Source organism: Tupaia chinensis, unplaced genomic scaffold, assembly GCF_000334495.1.
Source record: "Tupaia chinensis unplaced genomic scaffold, TupChi_1.0 Scaffold000513_1, whole genome shotgun sequence".
NCBI classification, from domain to species: domain Eukaryota; kingdom Metazoa; phylum Chordata; class Mammalia; order Scandentia; family Tupaiidae; genus Tupaia; species Tupaia belangeri.
This window is the reverse complement of record NW_006160026.1, coordinates 3,428,043-3,441,747: the sequence shown is the minus strand read 5'-3', so window position 1 is coordinate 3,441,747 and position 13,705 is coordinate 3,428,043. Positions and strand designations below refer to the sequence as shown.

General features: G+C 38.7%; 1 protein-coding gene across 1 annotated transcript in view; it reads left to right on the top strand.

Annotated features, from left to right (window-relative positions):
- Nucleotides 1-13,705, top strand: part of ADCY8 (adenylate cyclase 8) — a 242,822-nt gene that overhangs the window by 106,380 nt on the left and 122,737 nt on the right.

The window sequence follows — 13,705 nt, the reverse complement described above, 5'->3', positions numbered from 1 at the left end:
CAGCAAAGACAGTAATAAGAGGATTCACAGGCAGAAATGCCTTTATCTTGTTACACCGTATCAGTTATATTTGGGAGAGATTTTCAAATGCTCAGCCTCAATTGGTCTAAGGTAGAACATGGGCATTCTGTATGCTCTTCCCATGAGCCCAGTATGCAATCAATCATGACAGCCATTTAGGGAGTTCTTCAAGGTAATCACAACATACCAGGGGAAAACATCAGGGTAGTAGAGGCTTTCTCAAAATGTAACTTCATAGCTTGGAACTTTACGTTGCAAAGTCCATCTTGGAGTATAGTAAAAGATATTTTCACAGACAACCCCATTGTCTCTAATGAAGCTGACTAGAGAAAGTCATGTTCTCCCAGAGCTAGCCTAAAAATTCTTTCAGGAAAGACTATCTTTTATGGAAAGCATATTTTGATGAGCTGATGGTAATAGGGGTTTGACCTCAAGGGGAAGTTATATAGCAAGAGATGATCACTCAGCAGCCTTTTCAAATGAACAAAGAGTCTTTCACTGGACTCTACACCCAAACAAGTAGTGTGTGCATTGCTGGAGCACATTGTCTGGCAGCTGAAGGAGTAGCAGGAGCCCACCAGACCAGACTCAGGTGCACAGGAGGTAGACAGTCGGGAGAGATCCAGAGGCCATGATTGTAGGTGCCATAAGGCCAAACTTTGAAATTACTTTCTTGATTGAGTAGTACTATATTTTCATTCTCTTTTATTCAAAGAAGAAAGAATCTAAGGATCAGGAGAAAAAACACAGAGACTTTCTCTCTCTCTTTATGCCACACCTAATATAATTCTAAGAATTATCCAGCCAAGCTTAGTCCTACATTAGGTCACTACTGCATCCCTGGGATGGCCACATTGTTGATAGGGTGTATCCAAAAGAATTCCATCTATACCCAAGCCTTTGTAAACAATGCCAGATTGCTGTTCCAGTGAGAAGCAAAGAAACTGGGACTCTTCTCAGTTCTTTTGGAGTATCTTTTCATCAGCAGAAATCACATGCCCACAGGGACAGCTGCCTTCCTTTGGAGAAAACACATAAACCTTAATCATAGCTTAAGAAAAAAAGATACAGTTGTCACAGGCTTTTTCACCCAGGCGTGCAGGTGAATAAAGAGACTGCTATTGACCTGTTTTCCATAGTGATGTAAAAATTTTGTCCTTTGAGGATTATGGGAAGAAAAGCCTATGAATTCCAAACCAAAGTTCCCTTTTGGACAGCCTTTGGTAAATGGAAAAAGCTGCAGATGCTTACCCGTTAGTTTGGAAACTTGAGAGTTTATCCCTGAAAACTAAGATGAACTGTAGTAATGCTGTAACTGGTTTCAAGGGAGGAAATAAGACCAACACACAGAAGGTTGACAATCTCTTCAACTAATTAAGTGTGGGAACCTTATTCTGCCAATCATACTAGGTCAGTCAACAGAGTTTTGTTGTATCATGTGCTAAGCCTACAGTAATGACATGTCACCTCAGGTTATATTCATGTGTTGCCATTAGGGAAATAGTTTGGATTTGTTTTCTAAAAATTGAGGCAATGGAACCAGACAGCTTGAAGTCTCTGTCAGTTCTGAAAACTTATGATTTATAACCACATAAAAATCAAGTTTACATAGCAAAACTTTCTACAGACTTCACATGAGAGTTTGTATCTTGATCTTAAGTGAAAGAAAAGTTGCGGATATGATACTGGAAAAGAAATGAACATCTGTTATCGAAATATTTTAAGATACTAAGAGCATTATCATTTCTTTTTACGGAGAGGACTGTATTTCTTCTGACCATTTTATCCAATTTAAGATCTCCCTTCTGAAGTGTTGGACAGTGAAAAGTGAAGTTTGGATACTTTAAGATGACTCATGGCCTTTCTCTTTTGTTAGCTTATTAAGTGCTGCCTTTACTTCTTTAGGATTAGATAATTTAGTAACACATTTCTTAAACTGCGTGAGTCAGAGTCTATTAATACCCAAACAACTCCTTGATTATAATGTAGATAACTTGAGGTCCAGCATTAATTCTTCTAGTTAACACAAAATCATGGTACATACAGATAAGCAGGAACTTGGGAATTAGGCAAGCCTTGGTTGCAATCGACTCAAATTTCTGAGTTCCACACATATTGTCAAGTATTGAACAATGAGGGATGATTGATGGGCAATATTTTCACCTTAATGTGTGTAGAAAAGAATCTCAGTTACATAGCTTTATCAAAAAGTTAATCTTTTTTTTTTTAAGAGAGAGTTTTGCTATAGGGCGTGTGTGCTTGCCAGAGAGACAGAGAGAGACACAGAGACAAAAAGTGAGAAATCACCCCTCCCCCCTAAGGAGGAATGGCCACACCGCAATTCCTTCTCCTCCATTCTCCTCTTGGGATCTTGGGCATGTACATACACGCACCTGGTGTGAGTTGAAGCCACTGGGTCCAGGACTTGATCCACAGTCGACTACATGGGAGTTCAGCATCATAGCCATTACGGTAACTACTGGTCCCTCAAAAAAGTTAATCTTGAATGACGAATATTTGCACAAATGCAAGTTTTTATTCAACCTCAAATGTATTTTCCAATTGAAAAACTCAATAGAATCTGTAAAATCTGGAAACATGCACATGCATGATATTATATTATATCATATTATAGTGTAATGGAATGTCAATGCACCATTCATTGATGAGTATCCCCAGATTTTATGGCCACTCTGTTCATTTGTTGTCAGAAAAGGATCCCTGTTTCAGATATTGTCTTCCACTATCTCAGGGTCCCTCCTTGACCCTCTTTATATAATTTCCTCAAAGAGTTAGATCCCAGCAACAATCCCTAGAGGATAGAAAGAATGAAGGATCAGCACTCATGGTGAGATGTCATTTGGGTCTTTGGTCATTAGACACTAGAATGCTGTTTCTTTGTTTGGGTGAGATTTATACTTTTTGCACAAACCAACATTTAAAATGACCCTAGTCCATGACAAGTCAAAATATGAGATTTAAAATCTCTCCCAGTAATAGACACATGAGAACAGGTTGCTAAAATCATGAATTGACAGAGTTAGCTGCAGCTAGTTAAAGAATCAACAGGTTCAAAGTAAGCTAGAAGAGGCAGAGCAAGATGGTAAGTAACACTTCAGCTATTGTTCCCCCACAGAAACACTGATTTGAACAAGTATCCATACACAAAATTATATTAACAAAAGCTAAGAAAATGAAGCAAGAGATCACAGTAACGTGTAGCATAATACAACGCATTGAAGAGGGTAGAAAGGACAGTTTTATGTTGCCCACATCACCTGTTCTATAACCCCAAGCAGCACAGTGTAGTGAAAGATACAGTCTACTTTGTGGAAAGAGACTGGCTATTTTTTTCTTCAGCCACAAGGGCGTGTGTGCTTGCCAGAGAGACAGAGAGAGACACAGAGACAAAAAGTGAGAAATCACCCCTCCCCCCTAAGGAGGAATGGCCACACCGCAATTCCTTCTCCTCCATTCTCCTCTTGGGATCTTGGGCATGTACATACACGCACCTGGTGTGAGTTGAAGCCACTGGGTCCAGGACTTGATCCACAGTCGACTACATGGGAGTTCAGCATCATAGCCATTACGGTAACTACTGGTCCCTCAAAAAAGTTAATCTTGAATGACGAATATTTGCACAAATGCAAGTTTTTATTCAACCTCAAATGTATTTTCCAATTGAAAAACTCAATAGAATCTGTAAAATCTGGAAACATGCACATGCATGATATTATATTATATCATATTATAGTGTAATGGAATGTCAATGCACCATTCATTGATGAGTATCCCCAGATTTTATGGCCACTCTGTTCATTTGTTGTCAGAAAAGGATCCCTGTTTCAGATATTGTCTTCCACTATCTCAGGGTCCCTCCTTGACCCTCTTTATATAATTTCCTCAAAGAGTTAGATCCCAGCAACAATCCCTAGAGGATAGAAAGAATGAAGGATCAGCACTCATGGTGAGATGTCATTTGGGTCTTTGGTCATTAGACACTAGAATGCTGTTTCTTTGTTTGGGTGAGATTTATACTTTTTGCACAAACCAACATTTAAAATGACCCTAGTCCATGACAAGTCAAAATATGAGATTTAAAATCTCTCCCAGTAATAGACACATGAGAACAGGTTGCTAAAATCATGAATTGACAGAGTTAGCTGCAGCTAGTTAAAGAATCAACAGGTTCAAAGTAAGCTAGAAGAGGCAGAGCAAGATGGTAAGTAACACTTCAGCTATTGTTCCCCCACAGAAACACTGATTTGAACAAGTATCCATACACAAAATTATATTAACAAAAGCTAAGAAAATGAAGCAAGAGATCACAGTAACGTGTAGCATAATACAACGCATTGAAGAGGGTAGAAAGGACAGTTTTATGTTGCCCACATCACCTGTTCTATAACCCCAAGCAGCACAGTGTAGTGAAAGATACAGTCTACTTTGTGGAAAGAGAAGTAAGCGAATACACTGGTCCAGCTGCAGTAAAACCCAGCACAGGAAAATCCCCTGTGGGCCCATATTTCAGGCCATATCAGTAGACTGAGCATCTAGACTTGCCCCCACAACGAGGAGAACCACTCAGCCCCAGGCTTCTGACCTCTGTGGTGAACTTGATCTCTGGCCCATACCACCTCCAAGCCAATGACAGCTTACCCAAGCACTGGATGACCTTCAGCAGCAGGTAGGCCTCAACTGCCCTAGACTTCTGGTGTACCCTCATACCATGCCTGTTTCAGGGCTATCCCAGACAAAAAAATCAAGAAATATTAAAAAAAATGATATCAATAAAAGACAAAATAAGATGTCAGTGACTAACACTAAAAAAATAGAAATATATATAGTGAATGACAAAGAATTTTTTAAAAATCACTATCTTATGCAAGCTTGGCAAATTTCAAGAAAATGCAGAGAAATATTTCAAGGCAGTAAGGAAAACAATACATGACCAGCATGAGAAATTTCCTAGAGATATTGAAATAATGCTAATAATAAATGAAAAATAAATTCAGTTACCAAGAAATACAATGAATAAAATGAAAAATGTAATAAAATGCATCAATAGCAGAATTGATGAGGCAGAAGAAAGGATCTGTGAACTTGAAAACAGATTATTTGAAAATATGCAATTAGAGGATATAAAAGAAAGAAGAATGAAAAGACACATAAAAGGAAGCATAACCTGTCATTTCTCACAACCTAGATGAAAGCGAAGGTCATTATGTTAAGTGAAATAAACACAGAAAGACAAATATCATATGAATGATCTCACTCATATGTGGTATCTAAAATATTAATAGTTGATCTCAAAGAAGTAGAGTAGAATCATGGTTACCAGGAGATGAGGTAGTTGGGAGGAAGGGGCTGGGGAAATGTTCAAAGGATACAAAGCTCAAAATTTCAGTTGGAGAAATAAATGTATAAGAGCTTTGTACAGCACAATGACGATAGCTAATAACATAATGTATTCATGAAAATCCTAGAAATGTGTATAAAGTGTTCTCATCACAAAAACAATAACTAGGGACTAGCAGTTGGAGTAATGACTAAATCACTGGACTCTCATGTAGTCCACCATGGTTCTAGTACTGGACCTGATGGCTTCAACTCACACTGGGCATGTGTGCATGTGCGCCCAAGATCCCAAGGGGAGAATAAAGGAGAAGGGATTGCAGTGTGGCCTTCTACCCTGGGATTGATTTCTCACTTTCTGTCTCTCTGTCTCTCTCTGTCTTTCTGGCGAGCATGCAAGCCCTATAGCAAAAACCTCTCAAAAACAAAAGCAAAAACAAAAACTATATGAAGCCATGCATATGCTAATTACTAGATTTAATCATTTCATAATGTATGTACAATTAGGAACTTTCTACATAGTAAATATATATAATTTCATCTGTGAATGTAGAAAATATTAAAATTTAAAAAACTACAAGGTGGGCAAGTGTCAAGAAACCAGCGGAAGTTGTTTTCCCGTCATTTGTCTTTTGCTGAGGTATCTACAAAGAATGATCAACCAGGATATTAATAATGGTAAAAGCTGGGACCAGCAGATGGCATAATGCTTATATTGCTGGGCTTCATGTAGTTGACCATAGTTCAAATCCTGGACCCAGTAGCTTCAAGCTCACGCTGGGCACATGTGCGTGCATGCCCAAAGGTCTAAGAGGAGAATGGGAGAAAAGGGATGGTAGCATGGCCATCCCCTCTTGGGGGAGGGGGGGGAATTTCTTGCTCTTTGTCTCTCTGTTTCTCTCTGTCTTCCTGGTGAGCACACACGCCCTATAACAAAAATCTCTCTAAAAACAAAAAGAATGGTAAAAGTCACATATGTGAATGCATGTTATATGTGTATACCTAGATATATATGTATGTATGTATATATAGTTGATGTATAGGAAAGGTGTGTGTGTGTGTATGTATGTATGCATATGTATGTGTGTGCTTGTGTGTATGAGTCTGTGTAAAGCATCAAAGCAGACTTTAATGATTACCACAATTCAAAATTCATACAATGGAGTTAGTTGGAAGCACAATGGGGTTTTATCACACAGACAACGAGAGGTCCCTGACACCTAAAGTAAGGTAGTGACATGATTCAGTGCGGATGTCAGAAAGCTAACTGTGGAGATGGATGACTCTCTTTCCCATTGACACTGGATGAAAGAAAGTGGACGCTGGAGGGAAGAACGCCGATTGGGAGATATTTTTGTACTAATCTAGGAAGAGAGAAGTAAGGACCTAAAATACAGTGGCAGCTGTGAAACAGAAAGGGAAGGACAATGATACTCCAAAGCTGAAACCACGAGTCAAATGAAAGACTCCAGGCAACATAGAAAATTTAACTAAATCAAAACATTTATCATGATTAAGGTACTTTTCAATACTCCAAGAATTGGGGACAGGATTCCATTTTATTAAGAAAACATGGTCTGTTGCCAGATGTGGTTATGGCATGTGTCTCTGAAAGAGTCAATGTTAGACCATGAAGTAACATGGTGGGAACAGGTCGAGTGGTTGCAGTAGCAACCCTGCTCTGTCTCCTCCCTTTGCCTGTGAAGTGTGTGGCTAAGGATGGTAGATTTAGAGGCTTCACCATCTCTTCTGTAAAATGAGAATAGTAAGATCTCAATTTCAGAGTTCCTTTTTAAAATACAAATAGATAACAAGCATGTTATCACCATATAAATGTACATCTATTTTTATTATCAGAGCCACATGTACTCACCAGAGAAACAGAGAGACAGAGAGAGAGGGAGAGGGAGAAAGCATGTACCATGGGGCATGGCTACCTTGCCATTCCTCCTCCTCTATTATTCCATCCTGTGAGGATCCTGAGGCATGCACAAACACGCGACTGACAAGTTTTTCAAGCCACCTAGACCAGGATTCAAACTGTTACTGGCCGTGTGGGATTGGTTCCATTAACCATTGTACCATGGAGCTAGCCCAAAATATTTTTAATGAATCTTAAGAAGAAATTAACTTAAATATTGGAAAATTTTACTTTTTTTAATTTACAGGATCCTATTTTTTTATCCTGGCTTTTTTTTTTTTCTTTTTAGAAAAAAGGAATGTCACATTTCATCAAATTTGTTTCGGCGTCACTTGACATGATCATATGATTTTTGTCTTTCCTTCTGTTGATATAATATATTTCAATACATTTATTGTTTTGCTATCCTGGCTTCTGTAAGTTAGGAAAACAATGATAATAGTTTGAATTTATAGAACACCTGTTATATACTGAACACTGAGATAAATGGTTTCCATGCATGACCAGGAGTTAGGCAAGGGTAGTAGGCAAATTATTGAAGACTAAGTATAGCTATAAGATGGACTAATCAGAATAACCCATAGCAACCAATCAGAGTGGAGATCAGCCTCAAACAACTGCAAAACCAGTGCTGCTGCATTTTGGGTGTATCCTGACTAACTGAAACTCTAAAAGTAGTCTTCTGCTTTACCGTGGAGGAAATGGAAGCTTAGAGAGGCCATGTAATTGCCAAAGACCACACAACCCGTCAGAGGTAACTCGCGGGTCCCAAATTGAAACCGTCTGACTCCAAAGTCATCTAAACCGTTATGGTATTCCACATCCTAACTCCAGATTTGTATATTTGCTTCCAGTGCCTGAAATCTGCTCTTGATATCTAAAAGATCAATGTAGAGCTAGGAGATTCCACATACATTCCTAATAAATTAACAGAACTGATATTGAGAGGAAGGAAAAGTCAGTAAACATCTGAGAATAACAAGCTAATAAACCCTAATCAAAGGAGCCTCTTAGTAAATGTCTTCCATCAAAATTCTTGATTTTAGAAACATGATATTTGCTAAATGGGTGGCAGAAAAGAGATTGAATATAACTTTATTTCTAATGAAGTATTTAATACCTTCTTATGTATGCCTTTTGATAAAATTTAATTAAAATAGGCTTAGTTGGGAACCAGAAGTTAGCGTAATGGCTATGTCGCTGGGCTCCCACGTAGTCAACCGTGGTTCGCATCCTGGACCCGGTGGCTTAAAACTCACGCCGGGCATGTGTGCATGCATGCCCAAGATCCCGAGAGGAGAATGGAGGAGAAGGGATTGCAGCGTGACCATCCCCCCTGGGGGGTGATTTCTCGTTTTCTGTCTCTATGTCTCTCTCTGTCTGGTGAGTGCACGTGCCCTATAGCGAAAATCTCTCAAAAAAATAAATAGGCTTAGTTAATAGTTTCTATTACATAGATTGAAAAGTAGCTCTAGGTAGCTCTTCTTCACACACTCTGGGTCTATTCTGAGGAATTTCTATAGCTGAGAAAATGTCAGAGTTGACAGGCATAGGGCTCTGTTATATGCAATGTCCTTATTAATGATCTACCAAGGGTGTCCTTGGGTATAGTCACACTTGTATCAACAGGAGGGTGCTACTGCATATGGATCTGGCATCATGGGCAGCCCAGTTTAGTTCCTAGACCATCCTAAACAGGCCAGGTATGGGAATACACACCTGTGGCCCTAGTTAACTGGAAGGCTAGGACTGGGAGGTCATAACATGAGACACTAGAAGACATTCATCGCTCTATCTCCCTCTCTCTTTCTTTCCTCTCCCTCCCACATACTCACAAATTGCAGATTCTAGTCTTTTCTATGTAATTGCTATAAAGTCATAGGAATGACACCAGATTGCCAAGTAGAAACTGACTTGTTCCCAACAATTATTCAGAGAAAAAGTCTTAATCCTTGTTATACAGTGGCCCTACCAACCAATATGGCAGGGGAAAAATTGAAAAACAGGAATGATTTTATTTTCCCTCATTGAGGCGAGAATGCCCAAGCTGCCTCTCAGCCACTCTTTCTTATACTTTTCTTTGTCCCCCCCTGCCTCTCCCTTTCTTTCTTCTCTCCTTCCTTCTCTCCCTTCCTCTTCCTCCTTTTTTTCTGTCTCTGCTTCTCTTTCCTCCTAAAGCCCCCTTTCCCACTCTGTTACAAAATGTTATTTAATGCAGCATTCATATGTCTTCACTCTTCTTAAAAATGCAGCAATTAAAGTGGTTTTCAGCACCTGTACAAGGTGTGTTTTTTTGTTTTGTTTTTTTGGGCTTTTTTTTTTTTTTGCAAAATTATGTGTAATATTGAAAATCTAATATACTTACTAATATTAGTTGATGAAGTTAATATTGATTATATGTTCTTCATGTGTCAGGAAAATAATTTCCCTGACAGACTTGACTTAATATTGATAACTGTGCAAGGAAACTACTACTATTTTCACCAATTTCCAGAAAGCATTCATAAGTTTTTTTTAAAAAAAAGCCTTCTGACCAATTACACACAGCTTGTAAGTGACAGAACAACTGCGATTTGAGTCCATAAACGTCTAAAGGTAGAGAAATGGTTAAATTGTACATACCTACAAAACAGAAAAATGGATAACCATTAAACTTTATGGTTTAAATTAATATTCAATGCCATAAGAAAATGCTCATCAGTTTAAAAATACATACATGTTAGAATACACACACATACACGCACACACACACACGTACGTATTTAGGGCAACCGCAGAATTTTTTTTTTAAAAAGTTAATTTTTCCTAAAAAGGATAAGACATTAAGCACTGATAGAAAAGGGATGGTGGGCCAGTAGGTGGCATGGAGGTTAAAGGGGCCACGTCCTACATGAACCAATAGTGTAGTTCGAGTCCCAGGCCAGCAGCTTGAAAAATACAATGGGTAAGTGTTCATGAATGCCAACGATTCCAAGAAAAGAATGGAAGAGAAGGGATTGTGGTGTGGCCATCACCCTGGCAAGAGTGATTTCTCTTTCTGGCTAGTGCATGCACCTATAGAAAAATAAAAATAATTAAAAACAAACAAAAATGGGTGGTTTTAAAAAATAAATTAAATTTTTAAAAATAAAAAATGAATAGTTTTAATTTTCTTATTTATTCTTTTTATATTTTCAAATTTTCAGAAATAATTATGTATAACTGATATAAGTAGAAAAGAAAATGTTATTTCAAAAAAGAAAGGAAGCTTCGGCAGGTGGAGATGAGCAGGAAGGTGTGTGTATTAGGGTCTCCAGAGAAACCTGTGAAGGTAAATATATGCACACCCAGAGAGAGTTGTGTTATGAAATTGGTTCACATGATTGCAGCTACCAAAAATCAAAGATCAGCAGGATGAGTCGGGAAGATGGAGACTTGGGAAATGTGTCAGTTTGAGTCCAGATAACTGGAATCAGGATTCTATCTTCCACGGGGAATACCCATGTTTATCTCTTTCAACAGTTTTTAGTTCAATGGATGAAGTCTATATACATTGTGAAGGGTAATATGCTTTACTCAAAGTCTACTGATTTAAATATTCATCTTATCTAAAAAAAAAAAAAGACAACATGTAGACTGATGTTTGTCCAAGACCATGGCCCAAGTTGACACATAAAATAAACCATCACAGGGACCAGCAGATGGCATAATGGACTCCCACATGGTCGATTGTGGTTTGAGTCCTGGACCCAGCAGCTTGAAACTCATGCTAAGACTGAGCCTGTGTGTGTGTGTGTGTGTGTGTGTGTGTGTGTGTGTGTGTCCATGTCCCAAATCCCAAGAGACAATGGGTTAGGAGGAATTGTGGCATGGTCATATACCCTGGGGGTGTGATTTCTCGCTTTCTATCTCCTTGGTGAGCACACATGCCTTATGGAAAAAAATCTACCTTAAAAAAAAAAAAACTATCACAATTTTCTTCCTTTGTTCAAACAACATCTTCAAAAGTGCAGTCAAGCTATATAGAGATGAGTTTGGGCAGCTGGAAAAAAGTAGCAGAAACATCTTTTCTGCCTTACGTAGGTGACTGGGCCTTTAAAGGTTTGTGAGTAAAGGAAGTGAACTAAGCTGTCTTTCTCTTTTAAATGCTAGAGATCACACCACTGTATTCTACTAGTGTCCTCAAATCATGGTGTATTTTTAAAAACCTATTACATTTAATCATTGTACGTTTTTACAGCATAGGTTGTGGGTTCTCAAAGCATAAATGCATTGCATGGCAAGCAAGTCAAAGGCCTTATCGTACATTATAACTTTCCATTCTTGTATCTGTGGCATGTTCTTTTTTTTTTTCCCTGAGTCCCCTACCCCCAACTGCCCAGCCCCTCCTATATGGTCCCCGGTATCCACATTTGGTGTCTCTGGTTATATTTTCCAGCCTTTCCTTTTCTGCCATGTATTATGTATTTTCACCTTAAATATAAAGCTTTTCCCAATAGACCTGGTGAGCTATCCCTTCCTCACTCCATTCATGAGACACAGTTCTCACACTAATCCTGTGAGGCCATGTGGTAGAATGGGAAGTACTCAGGATTTAGAACTCAAGAGGGTTTGTTTTGAATTCTACCTTCAAAAATATTAAATGTGTTGAGCCTCAGATTCTCCCTCTGCAGCTTGGGGATAATAACATAGGGAGTCAGACCACAAGAGCTATTCCAGGTATGAATGTTGGAAGGTAGCTTGGGTGAAGTCAGCTCAATGCATAGCACAAACAAGCCACGCCCAGGGTACAAGGGTTTATGCATGCAGGTAGAGGGCTGGGCCTGTTGTGCCTACCTCTGTTTCACACGGAGTCTCAAGGGAACCACTGTGGTCTCAGGTGCCCAAAGATGGGAGGAACCCACTTAGGCATACTTCTGGAGTCTGGCACTGTGAATGCCAACTGGGTGCTGTTATTTAACACCTATGGGACCTCTGGTGAGTGACTTATCCTCTTTGGGCTCTAGTTTTATTAGCTATAAAATTAAAATAAATAAACCACCCCCATGTTAATTTCATGAATACACAGAGCAGCTTGTTTCTTTGGTTCACCACTTATATCTACATGGATCTTCAACAGATTGAATGAATGAATGAGCTATAAATGTAGCAGAAGGTGGTTGAGAGGATAAAATGAGATTATGATAATAAGAGGCCTGATAGAAGATTTAATAAGACATATCTTAATTCTCTTATACCCCAGGTTCCTGAGCTATAAAATGGAAATTTATAATACTTATACATATTATAACGAGGTGAGGTAAGACACACAGACACAGAAATGACTATCACTGAGGAAGAAATTTGTCTTCACAGATCCCTGGAGACAGGAGACAGCCATGCAGGGCATGTGAATTGCTCCAGCTCCCACTGCTGGCAAGGAATAGAATCAGCAATGGAATTTTGGTTTCTGATGCCAAAGCTGAGGAGTAGGACTTCAACCCATAGTACCAAATGGCTACTCGGCTAGTCTCTTCATTCATCCCTTAGTGTGACAGTGGAGTGTCTGATTTATAGTTCAGTGACTACTAGTGGATCTGCTTCTGTCATTCTTCCAGCAACTTCTAGATTAATTAATTGGCTACAAAAAAGAACATCTAAATGGACAGAAAAGTTCTAAGTTTCATTATCCTTTACCTTTATAACTGTAACATTTCCCCTTAATAGTTCAGTTTTTAAAAATGTGTTCAATATATTGCTCTTTCATGTTGCAACATAGGTCCTTATCTGTAGAGAACTACAAAATAATAACTGTAATGAGGTGTATTTTTTTTTATTCTAAAGAAATCTTAAACAAAAATCCACCATGACAACAGAATGGGGCCGTTCTATTTGAAGGGAGAAGTTTTGGAGCCCCTCCTCCCCACACAACTAGCATGCCCACCTCAGTGGTACCTCTGAGACTCTTATGATTCAGAGAAGCCATTGAGCACTGCCCATTAATTCAATAAATAATCGTGAGCACTGACTATTGCTGAAGTGCTAAGCAGAAATGAAAGGTTATATCTCGGCCTTCTCAAGAAGAAAGAAGCGGGTACTTACAAATCAGGTAATCCGCAGTCATTTTCTCTTTAATTTAAGGCTGTTTAGACATGAAAAAACATCCCTGGGGCTATGCTCTAAAAGTCTTGAACAAGATTCGTACCTCAGAGCAGAATTGCCACCATTTTAGCCTCAAGAATGATCAAGGACCTCTCCTCAAGAACTGATCTTGAAATACATTGTGTGTGTGTGTGTGTGTGTGGTTCTTTGCACCCATGGGGTTACCTTTCCAAAGAAGAATCAATGTCTATGAATTATTAATTACTTTTACATAGTTTCATGCTTATCTTTTATTTAAGTCAAATCCCAGACATAACAAAAAAAGAGGAACTAAAAGACAATGCAGAA